Source organism: Prionailurus bengalensis, chromosome F2 (genome assembly GCF_016509475.1).
Source record: "Prionailurus bengalensis isolate Pbe53 chromosome F2, Fcat_Pben_1.1_paternal_pri, whole genome shotgun sequence".
NCBI lineage: Eukaryota > Metazoa > Chordata > Mammalia > Carnivora > Felidae > Prionailurus > Prionailurus bengalensis.
In genome coordinates this window covers 20,440,230-20,465,206 of record NC_057353.1, presented here as the reverse complement: position 1 = coordinate 20,465,206, position 24,977 = coordinate 20,440,230, and the positions used below count along the sequence as shown (strand labels likewise).

Sequence of the window (24,977 nt, the reverse complement as noted above, 5' to 3'; positions counted from 1 at the left end):
ACAGAAAGGTTAAAAATAGTTTGGTAGGCAATATTTACTGAGTGAGACATCATAAGTATATAATCAGCAATTTGATTTACCCATCATTTTATAGAGACGTGATCTTGGTAATAAATTCAGTTTCCTCAGGCACTTATGCCCCCCACCCTCCCAGCTGTAATAAATAAATGTATCAAATAATCATTTAAGAAATTTTATTAAATTTCCAGATTAGGCTGTTATCAACCTGAAATCAATAACTTTCTCAAAGTTTGCTAAATTTTATTTTTTTCCTACCCCAGGTAATTTTGCTTTTCACTGTGAAAATTACTTGTTTCATCCTGCATTGATGTGCTGTCTAACTGTTGCTACATTCAATGTCCAAATTGTAACTTACATTTATAACTCCTCTCATCTATTAGTCATCCATGGTACTCTTCCTGTTTTTAAAACATACAAAACTGACTCAAAGAAACTTTTCTACTGAACATCAGCTGTCCACCAACCACTCTGCATAACCCTCTTTAGCCAACACTTACACTACGAATATTCTATTTTCCTGCATTTTTTCTTTAATTTCTTGTTTGTTTATTTCCTTTAGATGGTAAACTCTTTGAGGGCAGGGATTATGTTTGATCATTGATGTGTGTGCCAAGTTTCAAGTACAAGGTTATGTACACAGTGGACTCGATAAATACTCACTCACTGACTAGCTGTTGAAAAATTTGATGAGCCTCTCCAAGTGTTTAGCATAGTCTGAGTAGTTTATGTATTAGTTAAATCTGACTCAGTAATTGGCAGCCCTTAGGTTTCAAGTAGTGACGGAATACACGCTTGCCTCTCACTAACATCAAGAAAGTACCTAACAGAAGAGTTTTACGACACAGCCTAATGACAGAGATGCTATTTGGCTTTGTAGATCCTAGAAATACAAATGTAAAAACATTTTTAAAACAAATTCTTTGAAATATTTCTGAAAGTCCTGAGCACTTCACTTCTGTGACTGCTTGGCTCCTAGGTCGATCTCTGCAACTGCAGTAATGATTATCGTCATTCCTGTAATTATCAAGCACCTGCTGTGGGCCAGACCCTTCCATATGTGCTTTACTTCTTTTCTGTTTTCTTATGTACGCAGAAACTCAACATGGTACATAGTTTTCCCATTTTACAGTTGGAGAAACTAAGGCAGAGAGAGGCTTTAAATTGACTTGTTCAGGATCATACATAATGGTAAATGGCTGAAGTCCATATTGGGACATTGGTTTATTGGGGTCCAAAACTTCTATGAATTTTACTATGTCTCAAAAACTCTCAGAGATGAGGACACTAAGGGAAAAACTATACTTAAGTGCGAATAATGGAGCTAGACATGAACATTTTGAACAATGTTAGTAAATTTCATATTGCTCTTACAGCATTGCCTATGATCATAAATGGTGTCTTGCTTATTGAAATCTGTGGTTTTCTGTACTTGGAATGGATACTGCTTTCTAAGTGAAAAGGAAGCTCATAACATTTATCTATGCCATTTGTGTTATAATAATCACTACTGTTTATCTTAAATATCAGTAAATCTTTATAATAGGAATGAGCTCATATTAATAGTCTTGACTAAGATCTGGAGGCACAATGGCTTTGTTGAAGGAAGCATATTTCAGTAAGAACCATGCCAAAAGTATGGTGGTTAGGTTATCAGAGTAGATTTAATGGAAAACACGATGATTTTCTTAGTGCTATATTAGGTGATGTGATGAAATAAGTAACTTATTGGCAGTTTGGAGATAGGTTTATCTGCTTGGTCATTTTGCCTTGCTCCCAAAGCTATATTTTATAACTTAGAGGAAAACATTATCTAGGAAGCAAATTTATGAAGTATATTCTAGCTTAAAAAAAATAAAAGCATTCCTAGTACAATAGGAAGCTGTTTTGCTTCCTTTCTGTTGGGTGAAGAAGGTCCTGGTATCACTGCTTCCTCTGTGAGGAAGAAAATGAATGTAACACGGCCAGTCCTTCAGGTAAACCTACTCAGATCTCTTTTGGATGAGTAATTTCTTGAAAGTTCTGAAAACAAAGCCAGAGTGCTGCTTTAGAGAGTTCTGTAGGGATTCAGATAAGGAGGATTTGTGTAGGAAAGTGTCTAGCTTCTCGGAGTTGGTTGAGGTAGTTTCACAGGAGACGCTCCCAGGGCTTGGTGAAAACGCTGTACATTAAACAGCTCTCGAGCCCTGGAAACAAAGTTCAGAGTCCAAATCTAGAGAGACGTCTTTCCAACCACATCGTCCTTTGACTCGGAGAGGAAAATAGACTCTTAATATTTACACAAACATAGTTTACCAAGAGCAGATTTTACACGAGGCGGACCTCTGGATTATTTCTCAAGGTGGTGTTGCGTCCTCCGGGTGTTGTGCATCAGGCGGATAGACTTTTCTCCCTAGAAAGCATGCGTGTGCCTTTCAGTACTTGGGGCAGTTCATTATTAACTACAGAGGCCCATGTTCATAGCAGTGTTTCTTTAGGTTTTTTTCCCTAAAAGTTATAATCATCTCTTTAACTGAGTTTCTGGCTGCCTTAATATTATACCCCAGCAGGACAGGGTTTCATCAGAATCAGATTAGGGTTTAGTTCAGTCCTGAGACCTACTGATTTCTCTTACTATCTTGGTTCCTATCTGGAAAGCTTTCAAGACCGCCAGCTGTGTGGCCTGTTTGAAGGCAGGAGGCTTGTGGCAGGAATGTGGGTTTGCCCTATTAGTGTTGCAAAATCACTTCTTATGTAGAGAGTCTTGCTTTTTCTCTTGCCTCCTATCGTCTGGTTTTAGATTATTTTTCTTGTGGTTTTGGTTTGTGAGTGGGTACTCATGGCTTTCGTTTCCTTTTATTCCCTTCCCTTCCTTCACACAGACAATGAAGAAGGGAATAATTAGGAGATATTTTTGCATTTGTTTACGTTGCCCATTTATATAGGCAACTTCCCTGTTATCTTCTGGAAGATAAACCCAGGGTAGTTAAAATATTTGAAACCATTAGTTTTAACTTATGTTCTCATTGTTTTGGTTTAAATATAACTATTGGTAATATGGTTACAATTTAGAAGGTGTGGACATTACAGAATTTACCCACAATGGCACCATCCGCACATAACTGCTTCTGGTATTTTCTTTTAGTCTCTAAGAGGGTATTCTGTTTGTTTTTCGTTTTTTAGTCTTTTACTAGGGATGCAATTCATAAATTGGAATTTTACCTCATTTTCTCACCCCTCTCTTTTCCTTAGAGGTGTCCAGTGCCCAAAGAAATAGCCAAAACAAAGGAAGAAGTCACAGACGGACGGACGGGCTTTTGCGTTATCAGCAAGCTAGCCGGTCAGTCCTCTATAATCAGAGTCAAGTATCTGACCTGATTTCTGTAAGATATGTTCAAGAAGTGGTTACAAAGCACAAAAATGCCTTGTCTTCTTTAGCACTCCGAAGCTGTTTACCTACCAGTATTTTACTGAACACGTTGGAGATTTAGGCATTCAAATAAAAGGCTCTGATGTGTAGGAGTGAGTAGTGTTAGCCCTATGCGGAAAGGGTTTATCACTCCTGCCCTCATTTTGGATCAAAGGAACGATACCTTGAAGGAAATGGCCTCTGGAGAGCATTGATTACTGACCAGAGCGGCATTTCTGTAGTCTGTCTGAAGAGAGCACATCCATCAGTGAGAAATGGTTCAATTCTCAAAGTTAGAAGGCATGTCATTGAAAATACAGCTGACAAAGGCAATGGTCTTCACACACATAAGTACAGTTTTAATATTTTAAAAAAAGATTAACTATTGATGAAAAATTTCACAATGCTCAAGTGTTAATCTTTTCCATTAGACTTAATTTTTTAAGTTATATTTTATATTTAGGAAATGTTGCCTCCTTACATATTTAAAGGCCATTTAAGGCACTCACTTCCCAGTGTTGTACTTGAAAATGAGCTGAAGGTGAATAAATGTTCCATTTTAGCTATGAATAGGGTGCAGATTTCTTCAGTTACCTCCCTTCGAGAGGCTAATTGTGTCATGGAGTTTGGTCAGTTCCATCTTTTTGACGTGACCGTCCCAAAAATGCTGTTAGTCGTTATTTCTCTTTTCTTTGCGGTGGGGGTTGGGGGGGGGTGGAGGGTCGATCATACATTATATTTTATTTTTACAACCTGTTTTTTGTTTTTTTTTTTGTTTTTTTTTTTTCCATTTGCCAATACACTGCAGCCCTCCTTCCAGGTCAATAAATGTTTATTCCTCTAGTTGCTCTTTTTTTAAATTGTGTTTTAATGTTTATTATTTAATGTTAATAATCATAATATGTGGGGTCATCTTTGCTTTTGCCGTTTTATAAGTGAATGATGATTTTTCGATTTGTACATCTTCCTTAATCTAGCACTTGGAGTCTAAACTCATTTGCGCGAAGGTGGCTTTTACTCCATAGCCGGAAATGGGATAACTATAGGTTGGTGGTGCGTACTATGCTTTGATAGCTTTTCGTGAGTCTTTTTGTGGCAGTCTGTGCTTTATTTTAAAATGTGACTTGTTCATGTATTTGTGGACAAGGAAGTGGCTTTTGAAATTTACTCTGTATCTGAGAATTACCTTCCACATTTCTAAAATGGATATAAGAGCAAAGTGGGTAGGGGTGTGTGGTGGGGGGCGGGGGGACACTTGTGTAAACATTTAAGGATTAGGAAGAACAGAAATACCAAAGTTTTTTAGGCAGTGCTGACTGCTTCTATTCCTAGAAAAGATTTTTTTGATGTAACTTTAAAAATGAACACATAACTTATTCTGCTGTAATTTCTTTCAGTTTTAAACATATTTAATTTGTGAATTACATAAGCATTACACTTCATATACATGAGGGGAAGAGTGAGGTTTGAGACTAGAACCCACAATCTCTTATTTTCTCAAAATAGCTCTCTTCACTCTGCCATGTTACCACTATTACCAGTGACAAGTCACACCTCTTTGCCTGAAGTGGTAAGTTCTACCACTTTTAAAATACCATTACCAAAAACAGCTCAAGTTCCTAAGCTGCCTTCTACTTCCAAAAGCATTTGAAAGTATTTTTGGACCCGCTAAACATCATTAGATGGAAGTAAGGAGAAAATGTATTTGGTTCATTTGTATTAGAGAATTCATAGTTGTCTGGAGGAAGGGTTAGAAATGTCTCATCCCTTTGGGACTTAAATAAATTCATCAAGTGTTATAAGATCATGAGCACGAGATACATTCAGATTAGTTAATTAGCCTTTGCCTCAGAGTTTGCTATTTTATAAATAGGGCAAAAACCACACTTACAGTTGCTTCCATGTTACTGTTAGGTTAACTGTGGCTCAGTGATTCAGTAATTTGACTCACCCTCTGCTTGGAAATGTTTGCTCCCAATTTCAGACACAAATCCTTGCATTATTGTAAGATTGGTTCAAGTATTCTTTCTGTAATGAACATTTTCCCCCTAATTATATGTCTTTGCTAATACATATCCAAAGTGTCTGCTCCTATCAGCATTAAGGTCTCAGATTCTTTAGTATCAGTTCTGGGTAATTGATTGAGCATGACTCCTGGGGGAAACGTTTTAATATGATGTCATTTTTGTCACCGAGAGGACACTTTATGATTATGAGAAGATTTTTACAGTAGTTCCTCTATTCCAAGTTGCTGTTTATTGTAAAGTACAATATTAGATTAGCAACTTTTCAGTAAAAATAAAAAGAAACACTGTCACATTGCATGTACAGTTGTAAGATCAGCTTTTCGGAAAATATGAAAATATATATGCTTGGGAAATAAGGAAAAATTATAGTAGTTTCGGTTTGTTTAGCAATGATTTTCTTTAAAATGTGTAGAAGTATTTTCTAAGATGGGTTCATTGGAATAAAAGTGCTTTAGAGTGTCAGTTGGTAGTTTTAAATGTCTAAAATGTATGTGGATCAATACGTTTGTGAAATGGTACGTTCAACTTGCGGAGCTTATGTGTACTGTCAGTCTTCACATATTTTCAAATTTATTTCGCCATGGAACCTTTTTTATCAAGGAATATACATCAGTTAAGACAACCTTGATATATGGCAATATTTTTATAACATGTTGAAACCAATAGGATTTTCTTGAAAATAATTTTTGAGACATAATGGCCCCAAATGGAGTCATCTTAGGGAATTTAAGATAAAGGACATGAAGATTTAAAGACACGAGGAAACAGTATAGCCACTCAAAAATAGCACCGTATTTTTTTCTTTTTTACTGGTATGTAATATACTTTGTAGTTTAAAAGTGGCTTTTTCTAGAAATTTAAGCAAAGCTGGGAGTCAGAAGATCTGACTTCTAGGCTTTTTTTTTTTTTTTTCTTGGCTGAGTGACTTTAATCAAATCACATAACCTCACCGAACTTCCCTTTTGACATGTGTCTAATGCACATAATAATTACATTCTCAAAGTCTGCCTCACAGAATTGTTGTAAAGATAAAATAAGAGAAAAATAATCTATCTGTAGGTGTCTGAAGCTCGTAAAGTAAGATTAGGGGAATAGTTGTGCCTTAATGTTAAGCGAATATAAGATGCATGTGTCTTCAGACCCTATCTATTTAGACTAATGGCTCTTTCTTTGAACAGTCGAATTTTTTAGAGCTAAACTGGAATTTGGAGATAATTGTGCCACTCTTTTTCTTTTTAACTGAGGAACTGAAGCCAAGAGATGGTAAGTGATTGGCCTTGAATTTTATAGGGAAGGCTAGGAGGATGGCCAGGTCTCCTGACGCACATTCTCATTCCACGCTAGCCTCCAGAGCAGTCTGGAAGGGAGAAACGATGTGCCACCTGTTAAGTCAGATATTCTTGAGTACCTCCCTCCCAGATATTGTTACTTTTTTATAATGAAATGTTAGTATTGTTGTTTTTAAGTTCCTAATTATATTCTTGTTCAGTACTCTGTTTTGACTTTTACAGTATATTTGGGCTAAAATATTAAGGAATTACTTTTTAGCAGATTTTGTCTTTTATGCCATGTTTTTTAAAAAAGAAAATTCTGACAAGTTACTGTGTAATGTGCCAAAACTGAAATTAGGAGAAAAAAGATAAACACAGGCCATTTATAATTTAGGTTACTGTTTGTCGCACCTTTACTATTTTGAGGTTTAGAGCACAAAGAATTTGCTAACTTGCCCTTGCTACCATATACCTCTTTTCAGGATTTTGAAGAGAAAATGAGAAGGTTTGTTTCTTTGTGACCGCTTTTGAAAACATTATCTTTTTTTTTTTTTTTTTTTTGGCCTCAAATATTTACTAAGACAGAAAATAGCATTGCTTATTTTTATTGGCCACACTTGAAAAATAACTAGGGAATAAATGTGTTATCAGTCAATACATATTTGCTGAGTACCCTCTACAGAGGCAGTTTGTAAGGTGCTGATGATTTTAAGAGACACTATGGTCGTCGGGCCAAGAGGCCACGAGCATACTTATTTACTGTCGTGTTCTTTTAGAGCCTGAGATCAAACATTTTTCTGTATTTAAAAATACCTGGTAAAATAATTTTCTCTATTTATGTTCTTTTTACCCTCTTGTGAAATTTGAATAGAGAAATACTGTGAATAGAAAAAGTGTGAATAATTTTAGAACCCCGAGAATAATATGAAAGGTTAAATTGTCTATGCTTTCATAAAAGAAGCAGTTAAGATTATTTTAGTCACTGGAATAGTAAGTGTGTTTGTTTAAACTGTAGCACACCTAGACAGAAATAAATCTTATTAAAACAACAACTTACTACTGACCTTACTTGGTTTGCCCATTCTGGGTCCCAGAATCTTGACTGCAGTAAAGTAGAAAAGGTCTACTTGGCCTATTTGTAATAATATCTCTAAAAGGTTCTTTAACCTGATACTTATGACGAAAAAATAAAAAGGATTAGTTACGCATGCCTTGAATTTATAGTCTGAAATAAGAACCCAAACATTTTATTATATACTGTGGTTCACGAAGGCGTGCTTAGATACTGCAAACTGCAAATGATCTTTTATGGGATTTTGATTCAATCTTCACTTCCTTCTCACAGAGGAACTCAAACCCCAAGTCCCTCGATGAGATAGGTCTACGTATTGATTTGATCTGAGCTGCTGATTAGGTTATTTTTGTGAAAAACATTAAAAGGTACACAAGAAGACACTATTTTACATAATACTCTCTGGTCTATAAGCTCCTTGAAGTCAGGAGTTTTTTTTTTTAAGTTTACTTACTTATTTTGAGAGGGAAAGAAAGCACGAGTGGGGGAGGGGTAGAGAGAGGGAGAGGAGGGAGAGAATCCCAAGCATGCTCTGCACTATCAGCACAGAGCCCAATGCGGGGCTGGAACACATCAATCGTGAGATCATGACCTGAGCTGAAGTCGGATGCTCAACCAGCTAAGCCACCCAGGTGCCCCAGGACATTTCTTTTTTTAAAACCATCTCCAGAGTCTGTGTATATCCCTATTTATAGGCCCTGATATTATAAATATTTGTTGGATAAATGAATAAATGGATTTATATTTATTTTTATGCACTATAATCCTCTTTTGTGTCTGATACCATTCTGGTTTCTAGCTAGTTTTCCCGAGACATTTCTTTTTTGCTTTAAAGTCTTTATTATTACTACTTATGAAAAGCTGTTAGTTTTTATTCTAGTTATCTATTGCTTAAGTAGCTTATGATGATGATGATGATGATGATGATGATGATGTCTCATAATTCTGTGGGATAGGAACTTGGGCAGGGCATAGCAGGGGTGACATGTTTCTGCTCCATGATGTGTGGAGTCTCACCTGATGGAACAGGAACTGGTACGCGCTGGAACAGCTGGGGACTGGCTGTGCACCTCACTCTCTTTTTCATTTGGCCTCTTTGGATGACCATGTTGGGCTTCCTCATGGTATGGTGGCTTCAAGGTAGTCAGACATATGCAGTGGCTCAGGACTCCAAGATAAAGGGTTCCAAAGGCCTGGGCTGCAGCTTCAAAGCTCAGAAGTTCCAGAATATCATTTCTGCCACAGTCTGTTCGGTCAGGCCAATCACTAAGGCAACCCCATTGTCAAGGTGGGGGGGGCAGTTATACTTCATTTCTCAGTGGGAGGTGTGGCAGAGTTTATTGCTATCATTAGTCTTCCACAGTTTCTTTATGTATGACTTGTCATTGTTACTGTTAACCTTATTAGGCTGTGGTTTATTTTAGGATGTTCGGCAAAATGTCCACTTTTAAGTACTTAGGGACCTGATGATAGCTCCTTTCTCCCTGTCTCCATGCTTGTTCTGGCTTGACTGCCTGGAGTGCTCTTCTTCCTAGACCTGCAAGAGAGAGGAAGGAGTGTTAAAAATTTCTTTGGGTAGAAACAAGAACTTCTTGGTTGCAAGTTCATGCTCAAAATGAATTTTTCCTGTGGTGCCAGAAGGGAGTACCTGTATTTGTGTGTGTGTGTGTGTGTGTGTGTGTGTGTGTGTGTGTGTGTGTCTGTGTGTATAAATACACCATTTATAATAGGCCAGTGGTGCCTAGAGATTTTGATTTTATGTACTATTAAACATTTCCCCCCAAACCTAGGGAACTGATGTCGGATTGCCAAATTTTGAATTCAGTCAAGTCATGATACAAGGGGGGGAAAAAAAAAACAAAAAACATCGGCTATAACCACCATTTCAGAAAACAGAAGGAAAATTTAACCCCACAAAATGGTAAGCTCATAATCTAACAAAAAAGGAAAATCCTAAATCTAATAAAATTTAGCTTTATAGAAAAATAAAGCACTACCATTTTTTCTCATTTAGGTTTAAACCTAGAAAAATTTTGCTTTGGAGCTATACTCAGACATTTTGGGGACCACTGGTAGGGTCTTACTTTGACTTGTCAGCAGAATTTTTTTAAAAATAAAAGCTATACCTGAATTTTGTAAATCTATATTTTGTAGCCATATTTATTGTAAATAATGGGTGAATTAACTGGTGTAATGATCCTTATGACAAACACCATTTTAGTATATGTTACTTGGTTCTTTTTCAGTGTGGAAAGATTTTAGTTTCATTAGGACCTATAAAATAAAACCACATTTACTAACTAAATATTAACAAAACTACTAAATCAATAAGATTTAAATTAACAATACCATGCAGTGTTGTCTGGTTATAACAAAGTTGCTGTTTGTAACCTGAGCTCAGATTCCACTGAGTTCAGCTTATACTATTAGCTGTGTGAAGATACTTCAAATCTCCCCCACTATTTTTCTTTCCTTGAACTTATAGAAAACTGTTTCTCAAGACTTGATGTGAAAGACATTAAAATAATACTAGTCTGGGGGGCCCCTGGATGGCTCAGTTGGTTAAGCATCTGATTCTTGATTTCCCCTCAGGTCATGATCTCCCGGTTGGTGGGAGTGGTTGGTGAGACTGAGTCCCGTGTGGGGCTCTTTGGTGAAAATGTGGAGACTGCTTGGGATTCTGTCTCTCCTCCCTCTCTGCCCCTCCCCAGCTCATGCATACATGTGTGATCGCTCTTTCTTTCAAAATAAATGCGCTTAAAAAAAAACCAAAACAACTAGTTTGTCAACCAGTGTGGATAATGGTTATCCATGATTTAGCATATCCATGTAAGCAACCTGAGATTGTCATCAGAATGAAAATTTTGTGGACATTTGTATATGTTCTTGGACTTTGAGATTCCCAGATTAAGGAAAGCTCCAGCCACCCCAGTTTATTTTCTTAACTGTTCCACCTTAGGTTTTAGGATTGTTTCAGTTTCTTTTTAAACTTGTGTTGGAGAGAGTTGTCACAGCTTTTTAAATTTTCTTTATATCTGTCTTTTGTCCTACAGTATCAGTATTTCTTCCATTTTCTTTGCTTATAGGCACAACAGGCCAATAATTGAATAATCTTGTGAGTGACACATTTGGGGGTAACTCACGGGTTTGTGTTGAGCGAATTTATTTGTTGGGTGAATGGTGCTTGTGGCGTTTTTTGTAATAGCTGGATGTTAGAAAGCATCTTCATGATACCATATCGATTCTCCCCACCCCCCGCACCTGTACCCCCCCACCCCCCACCCCTGGGAGGATGTGGGGGAGGGGAGGAAGGTGGTGGGTGGAGCAAGAAGTGCGGAGGACTGAAGCCTGGCGCAAGGAACTAGGATAGAAACCACAGGGAAGAGTGGAGGGTTTGTATTGGGAAAGACCTAGATTCTGCTGCTAGTTTTGCCTCTTGCTTTAACTTCTTTCAGTTTCCTCACCTGCAAAATGGAACCAATAGATGCCTATTTATGGGAAATAGCAAAATCATGCTTGTAAAATTTGTATCACAGCAGTTAATACTTGATACTCAGCAAAAGGTAGCTCTTGTTATTCTGTATGTTTAGGATATTAGGAAGCTCATCTCCAGATTTTTTGATTTTTATTTATGTTTTGTATTGTTAGATATTTTTTCTACATATTCTAGATTCACAACTAAGTTACAAACCTCTCGTACCTTTTTGTGTACCTTATGCCCTTCTGTGATACGAAGGTTGACGTATTTGATGATGATTTCCATAGCAGTTAGTTAAGATAGGGTGGGAAGGCTAGTGTCTTGAGGGTAGTAGTTGTTTTGGGGTTCATAGAAACTCCTTTAACCAGAGGGTGAATGAGAAGTGCTATTGCTCTCGGTGGAGGTGCTCATCTCTTTGAGCCTCAGTTTCCCATCCATAAAACTGAGTAGTTAACCTATTTTTAAGTTTCTTCCAGAGCTAAATTTTTATTCAAAATGGTACTCCTGCCACAGGATCCCATTTTCTCCAATATTCCTCAGTGTTTTTGTCAGAACCTAGAAATGCAGTCAAATGAAAAATTGCATTAAAAATTTTTAACAATGGGGAACTCTATATAGGCCCACACAACAAATCAAATTTCTGATGAAGGGGGCACCTGGGTGGCTCAGTCGGTTAAGTGTCCGACTTCAGCCCGGGTCATGTTCTTGCAGGTCGTGATCTCGAGCCCCGCGTCAGGCTCTGTGCCGACAGACAGCTCAGTGCCTGGAGCCTGTTTCGGATTCTCTGTCTCCCTCTCTCTCTGCCCTCCCCCCCCCCCCTTTCACACTCTGTGTCTCTCAAAAATAAATAAACATTAAAAAAATTTTGATGAAGTATCTTTCGATAATATTTCTTCTGAGTGACCATTGGATATGTGAGTTGACTCAGTGAGATCATACAGGCAATAAACATGTGACTAGGTGCTATCTGCACTCTAAGGATGAGCTCTCCATTTTCCCACATGCTAAATTGCATAGCTTTCTCTTTGTAATCTAGGGCTCCTGTTTGGAATACCACATTCTTTCTAAAAGTGTAAAAGATTGGTACATTTAATTACGTTATGTAAAATTGTAATTTTACTTTAAAAAACTTAATGTGACATAGAATTATAGCCATGAACACATATACATACATGTGGGCTGTTTTCAACTTTTAAAAAATACCATTTTTTTAGGGCTTGCTGCTCTCTCTTTTCCCCTCTCCCCTCTCCCTTCTGCCACCTTCCTTCTCCCTCCTCATTGTTTTTAGGCAGATTGGTGCTGCCTGACAGGCAGTCAGTATTAAGAACATAATGCTGGAGTCAGGGGGACCTGGGTTTGACACCCAGCTCCATCACACCTTCTTTGACTTTAAACAAATGGTATTACCTCTTTTAAAAAAAATGTTTATTTATATTGAGAGAGAGAGAGTGAGTGGGGGAGGGAGGGAGTGGCAGAGAGAGAGGAAGAGAGAGAATCCCAAGCAGGCTCTGTGCTGAGGCCGGGGGCTCAATCTCAGGAACCCCCAGGAACTGGGAGATCATGACCTGAGCCGAATCAAGGGTCAGATGCTTAACTGACTGAGCCACTCAGGTGCCTCTGTATTAACCTCTTCTTGGTTGCAAAATAGGTATTATAGAACATCTTCCTTTTTAAGAATGCTATCTTCTTCATACTGTGTGCCTCTTTTTTTTTAAATGAATATTCCCTTTATTATGTTAAAATGATGATTAACTTAATGTGGTCATATGCTGTCGAAAGGTGTGGCCTCCTCTTAGGAGGTGGGAATGCATAGTCAGTGACAGTCATTTGGGGAAGCCCATCCTGGGAGAGGAAACAGAATCTCTGGGGGGGGGGGGTCTCTGGTGGACAGAAAGTTTATGCTGGTCCTTGTGAAGCTGGTTTTGAGGGTACTGTGTCCCCTCCCGGTCCTGGGTAGGCAGATCATATAGTTTTAATGTTGCTTTTGGTTCAGTCTCTCTTGTTACCCCATAGTCTTGAGGTAAGTTTTACACAGGGATATCAGGAAACCTGCATTGCCCTCAGGGGTATTAGGGAAGGGGGTTCTAGGCTCGTTTTATATTGGAGAGTGGTCATTGCAGCATTAATTAGGGAGAAAAGCCTAGGAGAAGGTGAATTTCTGAGGAGTTCACAGTCCTAGTTCCTCTTCCTAAGTGGATTTGTTTCCCCTACTGCTAACAGTTGCAGGGTATATATTTTATTAAGGAAGGTAGACATTTCCTCTTAGATTGGTTTATTGTGAAAAATAAACTGACAATGTACAGAAATCATCTATTATTCTGATGTACACAGTAGGCTTCAGTAACATTCTCATTTCAAGGAGAATGAAGGAAAGCATTGCAGGCAAAGGTTATCCATATTTGTGGGAGAAAAACAATTAAAATTCTTACTAATTGTGTTTTAGGGCCTTTTATTTTGGGAAGACTGATTGGTTGTCAGGATGGCATGTTCTAGTCTTGGTTGAGATTCATCTCTGAGTCTTTTATGTCTATTTCAGAAAGATGAATTTCTGACCGGTAATTTATTTTTCCTTTTCTCTCCTGTAATTCCTTAAAAACCGTATCATGTGTGGACTTGGGGGCTGAGCTCCCTAATTAAAGCCCCAGGACTTCTGCAGGAATGTTGTTTTAAAAATCACTAATCCAACAGCAGGTTGGTTTTTTTTTTCTTTTTAAAGTTTATGTATTTATTTTGAGAGAGAGTATGTGTGTGTGAGCAGGGGAGGGGCAGAGAGAGAGAAACCCAAGTAGGATCCGCGCTGTCAGCACAGAGCCCAACTCGAGGCTCCAACTCACAAACCGGGAGATCGTGACCTGTGCCGAAATCAGGAGTCAGAGGCTTAACCGACTGAGCCACCCAGGTGCCCCAGCAGGTGGATGAAACCTTACCTTGCCCTCAAGAAGCAGTCTAGAAGGCAAGATTAACTGTAGCGTAAGGTGATGATGATAGTCCTTATTTGCACGTGCTGTGTTCAAATCCTTATTTCCGGTTCCTTTGTGAGTGCTTTCTCCGGTCTGCTTTATATCTTTGTCATTCCAGTGAGACTGTTCTTAGGAAGGTCGTCAGCACTTTCTGCTTGCCAGACCAGGTAGACACTGTAATTCTCAGTAGCACTGAACGATTTTGAGCACCCTCTCCTTCTCAGAACTGTCTCCTCTTGGATTCTATAGTACTTGTCTTTGCTGGTCTTCCTCCTGCTTCTGGCTTTTCCCTAAGAAATCTTAACCATTTCTGCGGATTTAAATGTTATGTTCAGGTTAGTGACTCCAAATTGAATATGTTTAGTCCCCTTCCAAATGTGAGCCATGTTCATTCATGTACATGTATGAGACTAATTTTTCTGGTAGGTCTGTCTCTTGGCAAGAATACTACTCTTGGAAGAGTTACTGGTTTATGATAGTTGCTTTATTGTTTTTACATTGGCTCAGACCATGGTGGGTGAGAAACAAAAATGAAAGGAACGATCATATGAGATTTATGAATTTGATGGGTAGGTTATTTTGCACCATATTCATATCCATTGTGTTTGTGTACCTACCTGTAGCTTAGGAATTTTTAGGCTGATGATACATCCTTTTCTATGTATCTAATTAGAACTTTTTTTTTTTACACTTAGGAAGAAAAGTCATTAAGTTATAAATCTAAATCTCTACTTGTTTAACTTGCTGTACTTTTTGAAGCATTTTATTAAATTGAATTAAAATAACAAAAGAACATCTTAAGATTGAACTTCAGTTAATTTTAAGCAACAGTTCTAGAAAACTGAAGACTTCTCTAGCAAATTAAGTTATATGTGTGATAGGCAGAATGAGTAGTTGGAAGGAATACTTAAAGGTTCGTTAATTAATGTTTCTACATAAGTTATGAGCTAAATGTCACTTTAAGGGGATCTTTAAGTTGAGATTTTTTAAAAAAAATTTTTTTTTCAACGTTTTATTTTATTTTTGGGACAGAGAGAGACAGAGCATGAACGGGGGAGGGGCAGAGAGAGAGGGAGACACAGAATCGGAAACAGGCTCCAGGCTCTGAGCCATCAGCCCAGAGCCTGACGTGGGGCTCGAACTCACGGACCGCGAGATCGTGACCTGGCTGAAGTCGGATGCTTAACCGACTGCGCCACCCAGGCGCCCCAAGTTGACCTTCTTAAAAAGGAATTTGGAAAATGAAAATTACTTGTTGTAGACTTTCATTAGTTAAGAGTCATTGTCTGCAGTGCAGGTCGAGCCTTTTAAACGAAGAAAACAGAGGCTGCCTGAAGTATATATAGAAGTTCTTCAGTTAACTTATAACTTACTCTTCTGTGGTCTGGATGTTATTTTTAGCACCGTCGGCTTAACAATTGGGAAAGAATTTTACCTTACATCGTTCAAATTCTATACATATTATTTATGTTAAGATTTTTACAACACATCAAATTTGGGATTTTAATATTGTAGTATTTTGTTAAAATATATATGGAAGCTATGTTTTAGGATACTTCTTTTTGAGATTTCTTTTTCTTTTCCTTTTTTTTATTTTTTAGGTTTGTGTTGTTTTGTTTTTTTTTAATTTTTTTTTTCAACATTTATTTATTTTTGGGACAGAGAGAGACAGAGCATGAACGGGGGAGGGGCAGAGAGAGAGGGAGACACAGAATCGGAAACAGGCTCCAGGCTCTGAGCCATCAGCCCAGAGCCCGACGCGGGGCTCGAACTCCCGGACCGCGAGATCGTGACCTGGCTGAAGTCGGACGCTTAACCGACTGCGCCACCCAGGCGCCCCTTGTTTTGTTTTTTTAAATTTAAGTAACCTCTACACCCAACCTGGGGCTCGAACTCACAACCCCGAGATCAAGAGTTGCGTGTTCTTCTAACTGAGCCAGCCAGGTGCCCCAGGATACTTTTATATTATGTAAGATATGTGTAATAGATATATCAAATAAAAAATATAGTATGCTGTTCAATAATCTGAAATATTCTCATAGTTAAGTCTTGAGAGAATGTCCTTTTGATGTACTATAATTTGAAGCATGCTGAGTTCAAGGTATGTTTTTTGTTAAATTATTTGAGAGTTTTTGTGCTTTTAAGCAAAAAGAAAATAACTGATTGTACTAATCATTCATTATGAGTATACACTTGTGATGGGTATATGTTTTAGATATGTTTGGTTGAAACTGTTGAAAAATCTCAAGTAATTGGAGTAATACTTCTGGCTTTCTCTCCCTTTCTCCATGTGTCCTCTTCATTTCTACCAACCTGTCTGACTGGCTACACCACTGGGGTGGTGCTGGCCAAATAACACGAAGACCAATAATGGAACCTAATGTTGAAATATGAAGTATGGCAGTTTTAAGGCTCCCTTTGATGAGAGCCCTCTTTCTTCAATAGCATGTGCCATATGCTCTGTTGTCCATAAAAACTCGAGTTAGTCGTTTTGGTCGGCAAATAGTCTTCACTTGCGTATCGACGTCGATGTGTTGAATGATGACTTCCTTTGATTAGTGGCAACTTTGAGAAGGCTGTGAGGCTACATTTGGGTCAGGCAAAAAGAACGTCAGGATTCACTAAAAATGTCAGCAGGGGTAGATGGTGTGGAGAATGTGCTTTGCTGGTCTTGTTGGTCTTGTTTGTACCATACCAGAAACCAGAAGGTCGTTTTCACGTTGATCACATTTTGGCATCCTCGTTTTCAAATCATGTTGGCAACAACGATAGCATTATCAAAACAGTGAGCTTCCATAACAGCTCAGTGGGTAAAAGCACGCGTGACTCTGCCATCAGACTTCGGATTAGAATCCGGGCTTTGCCACTGCGTTGCTTCTGTGACCTTGAAAAGAGTATTTCACTTGTCAGTTAAGTTTCTGTATCTACAGAATGGAGGTGATAGTGGTAGCAGTAGGTACCTTGTAGGGTTGTCAGGAAGATCAAATGGGGTAACCATTTAAGCCACCTCTGCTTGGGGCGCTCACAGAGGCCTTTAAGAAATTGTAGATGATGGGGGCGCCTGGGTGGCGCAGTCGGTTAAGTGTCCGACTTCGGCCAGGTCACGATCTCGCGGTCCGTGAGTTCGAGCCCCGCGTCAGGCTCTGGGCTGATGGCTCGGAGCCTGGAGCCTGTTTCCGATTCTGTGTCTCCCTCTCTCTCTGCCCCTCTCCCGTTCATGCTCTGTCTCTCTCTGTCCCCCCAAAAAAATAAATAAACGTTGAAAAAAAAAAAAAGAAATCGTAGATGATGATGATGGCAGTGATGATTTGATGATGGTGATGGTAAACCAAAACAGCGAAATATGGCTCTTCTCTCATTCTGGTAATCATATACATAGATCTCTCTCTGGATGGATGGATGGATAGATAGATAGATCGATCGATCTAGATCTATCTATATAGAGAGAGATAGATCTATATCTATATAGATAGATCTATATCTACCTATCTACCCTAACCCCTGTTCCTAACCCTTCATATCTATCTATCTATCTATCTATCTAAATAAATAAATAAATTAATAAGAGCGAGCGTGCGCATGTCTTCTCCTAACCCTCCACCACCTTTTGAAAAATCATTAATAATCAGCTTTGATGCTGTCGGCAACCTTTTTCTGTGTGATGCAGGCTCAGTCCTCATTTTTTGCCTCAGAGCCATGATGTGTTATTCGTGCAGCCTGCTAGTTGATTCTCTGCTTGGCAAATGTTTACACCATTTGCTACCAGAACTGCCTTTCTCCCTTCGATCCCTTTACTCACACAGTAACGACAATTATCACGTAGAAAGAAGGGGCAGGGATATAGAGGTACATTTTTTAAAAGTCATTTATAATTTTTTTTAGCATTTAAAAAATTGAGGTATGATTGGCATACCATGAAATGCATTCATCTTAAAGGATGAGTTTTGGTAAATATGTAGTTATATGTGTCACGTGTTTCTTATACATTTTTCTTCAGCATCATCCACAGTCAAGTTTTAGAACAATTCTGTCAGCCCAGAAAGTTCTCTTGTGCCCATTTTCAGGCATCCTCCGCTTCCATTCTCTAACCCAAGACACCACTGTTTTGCCTCTATAGTTTTTACTTTTTCTAGAAATTTCAGATTAATGGAATTATATAATGTTATCTTTGTGTCTGGTTTCTTTCACTTAGCACATGTTTTTGAGACTCGTGTTGTTATATGTGTCAGTAATCCATTCCTTGTCATTGTTGAGTGGTATTCCATTGCACATACGTATTACATTCTAGAAGATCCATTCTCCAAATTATAAACATTTTAGTTGTTTCTGCTTTTTAGCTGTTCTGACCGTGACTGCTGGAATCATCCTTGTACAACTACTTGTATGGTCATCTGTCTCCAAGAGACTTGAAAACACACCTTGGTGTCAAATTGTTGGGTTATATGATGAGAAACTTCCAAGCTGTTTCGCAAAATGGTCATACCATTGTGCTTTCCCACCGAGCAAGGGATGTCCTGTGAGGGGTTCTAGTTTCTTCCTATCCTTGTCAATCCTAGATGGTTTATTGGATGTTAAGCATATTATGTTTGGGTTTTAATTTCTATTTTTCTGATGACTAATGATGTTTAGTACTTTTTTGTGTACTTTCCCCATCGTATGTCTTATATAATATATATAACATAGGGGCACCTGGGTGTTCAAGTGGGTTAAGCGGCCAACTCTTGATTTCAGCTCAGGTCATGATCTCGCGATTTGTGAGACTGAGCCCCACTTTGGGCTCTGTGCTGACAACATGGAGCCTGTTTGAGATTTCTCTCTCTCTACCCCTCTCCCCTTGGCTCCTTTTCTGCTTGCATGAACTCTCTCAAAAAAATAAACATTAATATATATATATATAATATATTTTAAAAAATCCTTAAGTATTTTGCCATTTAAAAACATTGAATTGTTTATAATTGAGTTGTAGAAGTCTTTTTGTCTATTCTAGCTGACCATCCTTATTATTTAGCTCTTTATATTTTTTAAGTGCGTGTACTTTATCAAATGATTATTTTGCCAATAATTTCTCCCAATCTGTGGCTTGTGTTTTCATTTTTAATTATGTCTTTTGAATAGCAGAAGTTTTAATTTTAATGGAGTTCAGTTTATCAGCTTTTTTTCTTTTATGGTCTTTATTTTATGCATTTGGTGCGATATCTAAACATTTTTTTCCTATCCACAATAATTTTCTCCAGGTGCCTTCTTCTACAAGTTTTTTAGTTTAGTTCTTACATTTAGATCTGTGATCCTATCCATTTTGAGTTAATTTTTTTTTTACATTTATTTATTTTTGAGAGACAGAGAGCACATGTGGGGGAGGGGCAGAGAGCAAGGGAGACACAGAATCCAAAGCAAGCTCCAGGCTCCAAGCTGTCAGCACAGAGCCCGACCCGGGGCTTGAAGTCACAAACTGTGAGATCATGACCTGAGCTGAAGTCGGATGCTTAACTGACTGAACCACCTAGACGCCCCTATTTTGAGTTAATTTTTGTACATCGTGCAGGATAAAGGTCAAGGTTCCTTTTCCCTCTCTATATGTATAACAGTCTCTGGCATTGTTTATTGAAAAGACTGTCTTTCTCGTGTAATTACCTTGTGACCTTTATCACAAATGTGTGGGCCTGTTTCTAGATTGTGTTCTCTTCCTTAGGCTAATACCCCACTGTTTTGATTATTATAACCTTATAGTAAGGTTTGAAATTAGGTAGTACTTTTCAACTTTTTTTTTTTTTTTGAGTATAAAGTTTATTTAAGAGAGAGAGAGCACAAGCAAGGGAGGGGCAAAGAGAGAGGGAGAATCCCAAGCAGGTCCTGCGCTGTCAGCACAAAGCCGGATGCAGGCTCGAACCTGCAAGACCGTGAGATCATGACTGGAGCCGATAGCAAGGGTTGGACACCCACCAGACTGAGCCCCCAGGCGCCCCTTTTTCAACTTGGATGAGTTTTAAGAGAGCCCTGTCTCAAAAATTTCCCAACAGTCTCCATGTTTATGTATCTCTCTGGAGGCTGGGCAGATAAAGCCATGATGACATTTGAGGGAAAAATCAGTTCTAGTTGGTGGAGCGGAGGCCTGAAGCCTCTGTTCTCCATCCTTTCGTCGAGCTACCTGTCAGAGCTAGCAGCATTTAGCAGGATCACACTTGCTAGGACAGCAGACGTACCACCTACTGTGTACCAGGTGTTTTATGTATGTAATCGTCTCATTTAATACTTACAAGATGCTGCAGACGGACATTATTACCCTCATTTTATAGTTGAATCCACAATAACATTTCCTAGGTCACGTACCTCAGCTGCTGCTAATGACAGAATAATAGGAACAGCAGCCATATGTAGATGATAGAGGCAGGCTTCGAGAACTGGTCTGTGCGATGATGCTGAACCCTCCTAGGTTCTTTGCGAGGTTCGAGCTGCCTCTGATAGCGACCCATTGCTTTGTGGAGAGGCGGTGTATCCTTTTAGTTCATACAGTGGAAATAGTAGTGGTAGTAAGAAAGAAGGTGACAAGTATCCCTCCGCCCTTTCTTGCAAGGTTCCTGACTTTCATTGTGTCTCTCTGCCCGGACCAGCCTAGCCTTCCCCTCTCCCTCCCTCGAACCACACTCCGGAAAGAACTTTGTGAAAACTGTCACGACTGGTGGGCAGTAGAAGGTGTTGCTTTGTCATGGAGTTGTTGCTGCCTGTACTGTCGCTTTAAATGGCTGAGATTTTCCCTTAGGAACTTGTAAAACGTTTTGTGATTCTGTGTTTGTAACTATTTCATTATAACCTCTCATTTAAAACGTTACACTGAGATACCATTTTGTACTGTGGAAATTATCCACACCTTCATGTCCCCTCTATCTCTTTCTTCAGCATTGGATGAGTCGGCACTTTCTCCTCCTATTACGTTAGCATATTAGTAAAAACACGCCGAATAATATAGACCAAGCAGTAATAGTTTAATGTCATCACTCCTAATAATCACAACTTTTAGCTCTCGATTGTTTCATAGTGTGATGTCCTTGAGCGAATTAGTTGTTGGTATCGAATTATAATGGGCTTAAGTAGGGCAGCATAATGAATACATTTACCCCAGTAGAGCTGGAAAGAACTGATGGCTTCTATTACATAACAGTTTATTGCACACTACTCACTGCCTGCCACTTGAGGAGAATCCATTCGTTTTACTTACTGTGATAACTTCTTATTTGCATACAAATTTTCTTTTGTTTTTCATGAATCATCTCTGACTGAACCCTAGCTGCATTTCATTACATTCAATGATCTCTAGACCGATCAGGTTCTTGTAAAAATCCAAATGGAATTTTTTTCTGTTTCTTTCCCCTTTACGCCTCTTTTTCTTTTTCCCTTTTAGACCTCTTAAAAAGTAGTAAACCCGAATACACGTGAAATATCATAAGCACTTATTTGTTGTGTTTGTATTCCTCACGATGCGTCTTGGCAACAAACTTCTTTGGTGCAGTGGAAGGGATTTTTGTGTGGATCAGAGAAAATGTTGCAGGGTCCTTTGGAGGTAAAGTCTTTGTTCTCAAGGGTATACTCCCAGAAGAAATTTGGTGAGCATCTACCCTCATGATCGAACATGTTCATTTCTTCCTTATCTACATTTGCTCTTGCAAATTGTTAAGATTGTCATATATAGCATTTTTGCATCATTTTACTTAAGACATTTTTTTTTTGAGATAGCATATTACCTGGTCACTTCTGAACTTCTTTAAACAATTATGACATAGATTTTTATTTCAATAATTTCAAGCCTTTTGGTTTCCTATAAATCACAGCAAATTAAGATCGTGATGCAAATTTTATTTATTTGTTTACTCAGCAGACATTTATTGTGCATTGTGTTCCTGTGTTCTGGGAGGGCGGTCTGGAAATAGGGGGCTCAGGCCTCTGCTGCTTCCTCAGCTTCTCATTAGATCTAAGCAGCTACACGAAAGTGTAGTAAGAGTTACGGTGGGAACTAAAAATTTGTAGGATAGACACCTCATAATTCACAATGAAATGTGGCCTTGCATATTTGATGTTTTCTTATCCAAATAGAAGTAATACAGCAAGTCTATGTCTTGATTTATCGTGCAATTTAATGGCAAGATATTATTAATGAGTTATTTGTATACTGGTTGTAAAAATCACCTCCATGCTAATGAGTCTAAGAGGATTCTGCATCTTTTTATTCATGTTTGCTTGTTTGTTTGTATTGCAGATTTCTCTCGGATTTGGCTACAAATTTATAGATCTTCTGCACTGTGTACAGGCACAGGTGAGTTCAAATTATGCCCTTCTATTGGAATTTTTTTTAAATTTTTGTTAACATTTATTTATTTTTGAGAGATAGAGACAGAGCACAAGCAGGGAGGGGCAGAGAGAGAGGGAGACACAGAATCTGAAGCAGGCTCCAGGCTCTGTGCTGTGAGTGCAGAGCCCGGCGCGGGGCTTGAACTCACGGACTGTGAGATCATGACCTGAGCCGAAGTCGGTGCTTAACCAACGGAGCCGCCCAGGTGCCCCTGGAATATTTCGGTTTTTAAGTAAAATCAAATATTAAAAATTATTCTATTCAGAGTTTAGCAAAGTAACATGTAAATAAATATAAATAAAAAACAAAGTGCATATTTGTCAGCATTTCTGTTTTATTGTAAAAATTCTGTCAGAATGTGTTAGAAATGAATTGAAAGGTGGTGATCTTATCCGTTTATCAGCGCTTACTGTGTATATTTGGGATAGGTTTATATATACCCATGGGATAATTTGAATTATGTCATAACCTGGCAAAATGTGTTTACATTTATTTTTATATATAAATAAAAGAATAGCTGTTATCAATTTTGGCAGCAAATGGAGGTAAATGGTTTAAATTTAATAAGCAGGATTTTCTTGTCCAACCAGTCTGAAATAGCTTCTCAGTCACTTCTTAGCACACAACCCTGATTGATTTTTATCATGTGATATATTTTACTTACCTCTTTACAGTCTTCCCTATGAAAATATAAGCTCCATGAACTTTGAGACTGTTTTTGTGTTATTAAAAAATAGTATCCCTGACTTTTTAGGATAGTGCCTGGTCTATAGGAAAGACTGAATAAATGTTTGTTAATATAATTATTAGGTAGTATATATTAAGAGTTCATTTATATTTAGAGTCATTGAACTCTGCATCTATAAATACAAACTGGAAGTAGTTTTTATACTTATGTCTAAATATGAAGTTAATTTGTATCAGATACTTAAAGTATATGACTCTTAAATGTTCTGAGAAATTACCTGTGTTGCATATTTTATGTACTAAAGTATACTTAATCAAGATAGAATTCAGAGGGTAATGCTTCCAGTTCTGTATTTATTTTGTCACTACCCTAGAAGGTTCTTATGATCAAGTTGCGGACAAACCTGAAGCAGGTGTGAGAGCTTTTTACCTCCTTACTGGATCGTGCTGCCATATTGGATATGTTTTGTGGTATCTTTATAGAGAGTGAGAGATTTGAAAATTGCAGTCTCTAAAAACCAAATAAGTTAGAAATTTCCCACTACCTGTCACTGGCTACACAATGTGACTTCCTTACTTGGTTTTCTGTTTCTAGATTGGGGAAATTTTTTGGTCATTTTTCCACTTCATATGTTGATGTTTGAATTCATGATCAAAAAGCTGTAGGAGGGACACCTGGCTGGCTCTGTCAGTAGAGCATGCGACTCTTGATCTCGAGGTTGTGAGTTCAGCCCCACATTGAGCATTGAGCTTACTGGGAAAAAAAAAAAAAAAAAAAGATAGCTATAGGAATAAGCAGACCACCCATTTCCTTGTGTCCTTAGCAGTTTTCTTTAGGCGTCCAGGATATTGGTTGCTCTTTTGGGTTCTTCTCTTGTTTTTTTTTTTTTTTTTCTTCTTCTTTTTCTTTTCTTTTTCTTTTTTTTTTTTTTTGGTATTTAAAAAAAATGTTTATTTATTTATTTTGAGAGAGTCAGAGAGAGAGAGTGAGAGCGAGTGTGCATGCACTAGTGGGTGAGGGGCAGAGAGAAAGGGAGAGAGAGAATCCCAAGCAGGCAGAGCCCAATGCGGGGCTCCATCTCACAAACTGTGAGATCGTGGCCTGGGCTGAAATGAAGAGTCAAATGCTTAAGCGATTGAGCCACCCAGGTGCCCTTGTTTTGTTTTTTGATCTGTTTTCTTCAGGCATTGGTCTCTTTTTCTGCCACTGTGATTTTCATTTGTAGAAAGAATTAAGTCTGGCCTTTAGGTTTTTTTTTTTTTTTAAACAAAATTTTGTAAATTATATAAGGGTTTTGTATGCACATTTGATTTTCTAAGTGCAACTTGCAGAGATTCCTTTGATAATGTTAATAACAGCAGCTCTTTCAGTGTGTGCCAGGCATTATGTAAGTGCTTTTCAGTTATCTTTAGAAGAACAGATAAGGAAATTGAAGCTTAGAAAGGTTAAGTGACTTTTCCAAGGTCATATCCAATAAGTGGCAATTTGCCACTCCAAAGACCTTGATCTTAACCACTGAGCTCTATTTTATGCCTAAACAGCCCTGAATACAGGCATGTGGTAGTAAGTGTAATATAGGAAGATCATGTTGATATGTGCAGATTTCAAAATTAATTTAAAAGTCAAACCTTATTTGCTTATATTTCATTAGCAGGTCCTAACTTTTAACCTTTATTTCAAACTGTGAAACACGACAGCCCATCTGAAATTTAATGACTACCTAAACAATTTAAA

At 38.2% G+C, this 24,977-nt stretch overlaps 1 protein-coding gene across 8 annotated transcripts in view; it reads left to right on the top strand.

Annotated features, from left to right (window-relative positions):
* NCOA2 (nuclear receptor coactivator 2) overlaps window positions 1-24,977 on the top strand; it is a 293,750-nt gene that overhangs the window by 76,291 nt on the left and 192,482 nt on the right. For all 8 annotated transcript variants that reach the window (XM_043601182.1, XM_043601180.1, XM_043601175.1 and 5 more), the window contains exon 2: window positions 22,463-22,519. The gene's annotated coding sequence lies outside the window, so the exon portion shown is untranslated. The remainder of the gene's footprint in view (window positions 1-22,462; window positions 22,520-24,977) is intronic.